Raw genomic sequence first — 7,025 nt, 5'->3', positions numbered from 1 at the left:
CCCCAGCGCCCGTCCCCGTGGCGCCGCGCCCGGGGGCGGTGGCGAGCGGCGGGGAACCATCTTCCGCCGGCTGCGGGCCCGCTCCGAGCCCGCCCCTGCGCGAAATGGAGGTCTGGGGGCGCGCCCCGCCGGCGCAGACCCGGTCCCCGGTGGTTTTGGTGGGCTCCGGGCACAGGGCTGGGTGCGGCACCGGGCGCGGTGCGCGCAGCCGATGTCCCCCCGCGGCCTCCCGCTCTCCGTGCCCCGCCGGCAGGGACAGATTTTTAATCTTAGGCGGGGAGCTAGGGACATAGATCCCTGCAAGGATGGTGCGCCTTGTTCAGGTAATCAAATAGCGAGTCCCCTGTGTCAAAGATGGCAAGGAGAAAGAGGCCACGATCGTAGTAGCCGGCTCTAATTCCCCACAACTGCTAGAATTTCCCCCACCCCCAAAATCAGTGCGTGATACCAACGATTTCAGACACGGTGAGCAAAAGTCAGAAACAGATGGTAGGCACTGACGTGATGTAGAAGAAAGGTTATGACAATCTACTGCACGGGTACCCAAAAGGCGTGTGTGACCACGCCGAGGGCATCAGCGCCTTGCAGTAACTGTAACCTGGAATTTATGGTGTGCGCAATGTTCTTGCCAACTAAATATAATTTGTTGGCTGTGTTGTAGTCCTGGAAACTTCCTCGGCTGGGCTGACCCTTCACAGCAATTTCTCTGCGTCTGACTCAGCATTACAACCAGTGCTGGGATTCTTTATGCCCTCTTCAAATCTGTGTTGCTCCTGAGTTTGCCAGAAAAGACTAATCAGTCTTCTTTTGTGTATGTCTTACCGTCACCTAAAAAAAAATTAAATGTAAACATCACATTGTGCTTTGGAGCTTTCAATGTTTTGGGGGAAGGCATCTTGCAAAGAATTTAAATTTAATTGCTGAAATACATATTTCTTTCCAGTAACTGTCTTATTAAAGCAGAGGTGAGGAGAGGAGGGAGAATAATATTTAGTCCATAACCCTGGTTAAAAGGTTTGTCCTGTAATTTTAACTTCTTTTTTTTTTTTTTCTTCTTCTTCTTTTTTTTTTTTTTTTTTTTTTTTTTTGTGATAAAAGGTTTCAGGTTTTTTAAATGGAATTTAAAAATAGAGTTAAAAGTGATCTTTGGAAGTTATGTAGTCCAATGTAGTCTTCCGCTCAAAGTATGGCTAATGCTAAAGCTAGATCTGATGCTCAGGATTTGGACCCCTAGGGTCTGAAAATGTTCATGGATGGAAATTCTGCAGCCTCCTTGGACAGCCCTTCACTGTGCTTAACTGCAACCACAGAGATCTTTTTCCACTCATGTTTGAAATTGAGATGTCCTTTGATGTCACATGTGACTGTTTCATCTTGTCCTTTGCCCTGATTTTTTATACTTCTGAGGAGGGTCTAGTTCACTTCAACATCCAAACAGAGAGCTGAAGGTAGCAATCGATATCCCCACTTAGCCTTCACTTCTGAGAAGAAGCACAACCATCCCAGATCCTTGACCTTCCTTGTATGCCATGCGTTCCAGCCCCCTCCTTTTCCTTTCTTTGTCTGCTGGATCCATCTGATATGTCTTGGGTTTTACAGAGAATGTGGAGGACTCTTGGGACTGGAATTACACAGCATGATGGGATGCCGATGCTTTCAAATTAATAAAGACTATTAACAGGGCCAGATATCAGTAAGAAAGGGTCCTTGACAAGATCCACGAGAGATTTAACTCTTGGCAGCAAGCAGAGCAAAATCCTACACTTTAATTTAAAATATAGCAATATTAAAAATGTTAGCAACTTTACTGAGATTTCCTTTTTGTCAAGCATAAAGACATTGCTGTGTAGAAATTCCCATCTTATAAGAATACTTTAATGTTCTGATGTGCCTAAGGGTTAACAGTGAAACAAGGTAAGCATCAAAGGTTGCAGAAAGCAGTGTCACTCTCAGATTACTTGTGGTTATGCTGAGATGTGGAGAAAGTACAAGACCTGCTGAATTCTAAATGAGCAATTCTCAAACTGAAGATTTGCAGACTTGGATCATGGTTTGCAGGAGTGCAAGAAGCTTCATGGAAACTATCTGGTCTTTTGGTTTTTGTTTTCTCTCGCATGTTCACTCTCTTTGCACTTCGTAAAGTGCATTTAAAAATTTGGGGGTTTTTCGTCATACCTGTAAGACTGAAGGACTGAGGAGGAGAGCAGATAAGACACAAAAGTTTTATAGAAAAGGGAATTTAATAAAAATGTTAAAAGCAACAAAATTCCTGCTGAGTTTTCATAATAACTCACTGTCTTTGGTTTTTTTTTTTTTCTATTTAAAACTAAACTATAAAACATGGCATTAGTAGCTCCCCCAGCTGATCTGTGCTAGACAAATGTTTTCAGTGCAGTACAGTGTGCTCTGTAAACTCTTTATAGCAGTAAGGTGCATAACTGTTTGGCTTAAGATACCTATGTTACAGGGCAAGAGAAAAATGAGTTTTTAGAAGAAAGAAATTGGAAAGTCAAATAGAAATAAAGGTAGGGTACTGTACTAAAAATAACAACAGTCTTCCAGCTCAATGTGGACAACATGCTGTATTGGGCATTTCTCTTTCATGTTCCCAGAAAAACGTGAAAATATCAACAGGGAAGGAATATTGTAACCTGAAAGATCTGGAGAGGAAGGCTAAAGGAGGATTGCATGACCTGCTCAAGGAGCTTCTGCAGGAGAGGAAGAAGACCAGAAGAATGCACCAGATCTACCCATGGAGGACTAGGAGGATAAGTGCCTTTCCTTGAAAGATTTGAAAGTACTGGTGTCTTGAACACCAGAATCAAAGCACATGCAGCAGTAGCCCATCTGTCCAGGCTACCCAGCTGTAGGTTACCATGAAATACCAGAGCTGACATCTAAAGTCACAGGCTACAGGACACACCTGGGCTAGGAGAGGAATTGCACCCTTTGACCACATGCAGAATGGCAGGCTGCCTATCCTGCTTGCTGAAGGTTGTGCTATGAAACAAGCTAATAGAAAACAGCATATTAGAGGGTTATGGCCTTTTCATGATCCTCCATTCTTCATTTTCCCTTTTTGTATCCTGTTTTTTTCTCTACCTTTATTTTCCAGTTAATACAAATATGTATCTTTTTCACTTTGATGTTTTAAGCCATTTAATCTGATTTTAGGATTAGACTAGTGACTAGATAAGCTCTCTTACTTCTTTAACTGTCTGCAACACTCTTCTTCAGAGTGAAACGTCTTTTCACCCTGAGCTGTGGTCCACTTCTATAATCAATCCAGAGTTAAAGGTCAGCTTGTGGCTTTAGCACAGGTGCATACTTCATGGACTCACAGAATGGTTTGGGTTGGAAGGGACCCTAAAGCTCATCTCGATCCAACTCCCCTGCCATGGGCAGGGACACCTTCCACTATCCCAGCTTGTTCAGAGCCCTGTCCAACCTGGCCTTGAACGCTTCCAGGGATGGGGCATCCACAGCTTCTTCAGGCAACCTGTGCCAGGGCATCACCACCCTCAGAGTAAAGAGTTTTTCACAAAATCTAATCTAAACCTACTCTCTTTGTTTAAAATCATTTCCCCTTGTCCTGTCATTACATGCCTTTGCAAAAAGTCTTCCCCATCTTTCTTGTAGGTTCCCTTTAGGTACATGAAGGTGCTGTAAGCTCTCCCTGGAACCTTCTCTTCTCCAGGCTGAACAACCCTGTCTCTCTCAACCTGTCTCCCCAGGAGAGGTGCTCCAGCTCCCTCATCATCCTCATGATCCTCTGGACTCCCTCCAGCAGGTCCATGTCCTCCTGATATTGGGGGCCCCAGAGCTGGACTTCCTCCAACAGTCTGCTTGACTTGGAGTTTGAGTGGGTGATCACACCCAAGGGATGTGTGTGTTACCTGGACCAGCTGGTTAAGCCTGTTTGAGATCAGTGTTGCCTAAACAAACCCTGCTGTCTTGACCTATAGCATGTGCTGTCATGTATGTAAAACAATATACATGCTATTGCCATTAAATTAATGATTACCTGCAAACTCTTAGATCATAAATTATTTGAGGAAAGCATTGTAATGTTAAGAAAAGCCCAGCACAGAGTTTTCTGAACAGGCTCACCACAAAAGTAACCAATGATCACTGGCTTATCTTTTTATCTGTGTTTCCTCTCTCCTCTGCAAGGTTCAGAGAACCTCTCCAGGGTTTAGGTACCATACTTCATCCAAATCTACTACTGAATGCATCTTATTATAATGTCTTGTGCATCACAAGTGCAGCCCTTTCTATGGTGCTTCTCACTTAATAAAAACTCTTCCAGATTATTTCCAGATCTTTATGGTTCTCTTCCCTTTACAATCAGGGAACTGAGATGAACACAGATTTAAGCCTAAATTGTCATTAACTTTTGTGTGGGCAATTTTCTATACCTAAAACTTGCTTCAAAGTATTTTAACTGTTTATATTCCTCCACGTGGGTTATATGGTATTGGTTCTATAGTATATCCACCATCCTCATGATGGTCTGTGCCAGCTCTTCACTCACCTCTTTCACCATGTAACACACGGAGCAAAGCAGGGGTGTAGTGCTTGCATTGTCTCCTTATATATGCAAACTTGACCCAAAATACCAACTTGGAGCAACTGAGGGTGCCAAGCTCATACTACTTACAGAAGGTATTGCTTTTCAGTCCACTTACCTGCTACCTCCATCCTTTGTTGGAGATTTTAGTATAGAGTATGTTTATTGAAGGGCTGAGTGGACCTGATGCCTTTTTCTGATGACTTAGGCAAGCTGAAGTCTGCTATCTCTTGATTGCAGACTCTCCAGGCTCTGCCTCAGTCTTTATTTTAATTCACATAAACTGAAAATAAATGTTTATTGAGTTCTTGGCATCTGAGAGTGTCCTCATAGCCAACGAAATTCTCACTTTGGTGAGCTCCAAGCAAAACTTTCTCCATCCTTAGCTGCTGCTTGTCCTGTGCAATCCAGCTCCTCTTCTGAGATCCCTTTCTGAATGTGCAAATGGCTGGCCCCTTTTTTATTTTCTGCCACCTTCTCTCCTTGCCCAGTGCAAACAGACAACAACATTCTTCTCCAAATACCTTATTGTTGCCTTTCTGACTGCCAAGGCTGGCTGATAAGCAGTGATTAAAAACCAGTTTGACTACATCATTGGGTGATTCTGCACACTGCTTGGAGCTGTGAGGTGGTGTGGTGAGCTTCTCAGTATTATGCCTGGCCTTCCTACTCTCCTAATTGCCCTTGGAGCTTGACAAGAGCTATTTCCAACTTTGCCACCAGTGCATGCAAGTTCTCTGGAGGATTTATCATTAGGGAAATATAACCTGAATGTGTCAACTTTAACTCAGCTTGCTTTCTGTGAGCTAATGGGTGAAAGGAGTGCATGTTAGTTTATCAAAGAAATGAGAAACTCAATCAAGAAAAAGAAACTACAATGATACACAGCTCCAAATCCTACTTATGAACGTATTTTTTCTTATGTCCATGTTCTGGCTAACCTAGTCTTCCAGCAATGTCTCCAAAACTGAGCAAGCAGAACTGTTCAAACATTGTCTCTCCTCTCTCCCCTGTCCTGGAACACTGTCTACAAACTTTCTTTATGTTCTTCAGGCAGTACACTTCTCTTATGTTAAGGAGTTGTGTTATCCAAGGGTGATTTGTAACTTAGGTAATATTTGACATATTTGCTTCTTCATTGTATCATTGGGTATTTTTCAGAAACCATGAAGGGGCTAATAGTACCATAGATGGCATGAGATGTCAAAGTGCATTTTCTAAGCCACTTATTTCCTCTTTATTAATTGTAGGAGTTCCTGGTACCAAATCCACATGAGTGATGGGGACTGGGGCATGGGCGCAGTTCGTGAATGTAGCAGACCAGGGAAAAACAGTAGCAGCAAGAGTATCCTGATACCTGAAATAATCCAGATCATACAACTTTTAAAGAACCTCCTACATCTACTCTTCCTGGTAAAAATGGAACTTTTTGGATCTCTGAGCAACGGGATTGATCAATTTGCACTTGGACCCTTCCAGCTGTCCCTCTGTCTAGACATACCAACAGTACTGTTAGTGGACTTTACTTTCTCTACCAAAGTACTTCTGTAAGTCAATGTTAACACCCATCACCTCAAACATCACAGCAATAAAGGGAGTGGAGCAAATGTCACTATCAAATACCACTTTGTGGAGTTTGCTTACGAGCAAGGCGCCAATATCTGTAAATACGCTGCTCCTACTAAGACTGGGCTCCAAAGTCTCCTTACAATATTGCTCTTTCCATACCTGGCTGAATGCCCTTCCCTTATACTTCTGGAGCTACCATGGAGTCTCCTGTGCTTTGTTATAACTTTGGAAAGGAGGCAAAGGATACATCTCTCAACTTCTATGCCTAACAGTCAATCACTGAGTTGTGAATGAACATACGTCTTGTGTCTTCAGGGTAATGCTGGACTGGTGTTTCTGTGTGCTGGTCTTGGCTGGGGCAGAGTTAATTTTCTTTAGCTAGTATTGAGCTATTTGGATTTGTGCTGAAAACAGTGTTGATTATATTCCATACCACATAGCATCATTATCAGGATACAAAGCTGTGGGGAGAAGAAAAGGGGGGACATTCAGAGTGATGGCATTTGTCTCCCCAAGTCACTGTTACACATGATGGAACCCTGTTCTAGAGATGGCTGAACACCTGCCTGGTCATGGGAAACAGTGAATTAATTTCTTGTTTTGATTTATTGTGTGTGCAGCTTTTGCATTCCCTATAGTTTAATAGGCAATACTACTAACTTACTAGACAATTTAGTCTTTATCTCAACCAACGAGTTTTCTCATTTTGCTGGTTCTCTCCCCGATCCCGCTGAGGGAAAGGGCAGCCAGAGGGAGCTCACGCAGTTTGGCGAGGAAGGGGAGGGGAAGAACAGGAGGGCAAGTGCATTAAATACGCGCTGCTAATTGAAATCAGAGGCTGCAATGCCAGCAGCAGCTGCCGCGGAGAGAGCAGCGATACCCTCTG

This window comes from Corvus hawaiiensis, chromosome Z (assembly GCF_020740725.1).
Source record: "Corvus hawaiiensis isolate bCorHaw1 chromosome Z, bCorHaw1.pri.cur, whole genome shotgun sequence".
In the NCBI taxonomy this organism is placed as follows: Eukaryota; Metazoa; Chordata; class Aves; order Passeriformes; family Corvidae; genus Corvus; species Corvus hawaiiensis.
This window is presented reverse-complemented; position numbering follows the sequence as displayed.